Here is a 1102-nt window from a genome sequence, read left to right as displayed (position 1 = left end):
CTTTAAAGTGTTGACCCAAGCCATAGTATTTTCAATAATCTCATATATATGCAAAAGTTGGGCAGCAAATAAGTAAGACTGTAGAAAAATTATTGCAATTGAGTTATGGTGTTGGAGAAGAATATTGAAAGTACTGTGGACTGCCAAAAGAACTAACAGATCTGTATTGTAAGAAGTACAGTCAGAGTGCTCCTTGGAAGCCAGAATGGCCAGACTTCGTCTCTGATACTTCAGACATATTGTCAGGAGGGATCAGTCCCTAGAGAAGGATATCATGTTTAGTAAACTGGGGAAGGTCGGAGAAAAAGAGATGGATTGACATTGTAGCAGCAGCAATGGGCTCAAATGTAGCAATGATTGTGAGGTTGGCCAAGGACCAGGCAGTGTTTCATTCTGTTGTGCATTGGGTGCTATGAGTCAGTAATGACTCTGTGACACCTAATAACAAAACTTCTGTCTTCTTTATTGTGAAATGTTATTATTCCTTAGGATATATAACAATAGCAATAAGAAATGTTATCAAAGAAGTATTATTTTGCATTGTATAGCTTTATTGTACCATTTTAATTTTGGCTTTTTTTTTACACATATTACTTCTTCAATTAAGAGGCAGTTTCAAGTACAGTGTTTACCACATATTAGATAAGGTGCTAAGTAGTTTATACACATTGCCTCATTTTGTTCTTACAACAATCTGATGAGGTAGGAAAATCATCCATATTTTCCAGATGAGAAAATTGGCATCATGATTAAAGTTACTTCTTCATTCTACAGAAAGAATGGAAATCAAAACTGTCTCCTGAATCATAATGTATTATTGAGCAAATGAGAAATCACCAAAAAATTTTTTTAAGATCCAATATTTAAGCACCTAGGACACTGCCAGACTCCTGGTGTGGCACAGTGGATTAGCAGTGGACTGCAAACCACAAGTTCAGCAGTTCAAACCCACAGCTGCTCCTTGGAAACCTTATACAGGGGCACTATGAGTTGGAACCAACTGGACAGCAACAAGAGGAACAATACCCTTAATCTCCTTATAACTCTTATCCATTGTATGGGTGTTTCCCAGTGGTGTGTGCTGTAACATCTTACAAAGAAA

The sequence above is a fragment of the Chrysochloris asiatica genome, unplaced genomic scaffold (assembly GCF_000296735.1).
Source record: "Chrysochloris asiatica unplaced genomic scaffold, ChrAsi1.0 scaffold00045, whole genome shotgun sequence".
NCBI classification, from domain to species: domain Eukaryota; kingdom Metazoa; phylum Chordata; class Mammalia; order Afrosoricida; family Chrysochloridae; genus Chrysochloris; species Chrysochloris asiatica.
The sequence above is the reverse complement of the archived record's forward strand: the minus strand, read 5'-3'. Positions refer to the sequence as shown.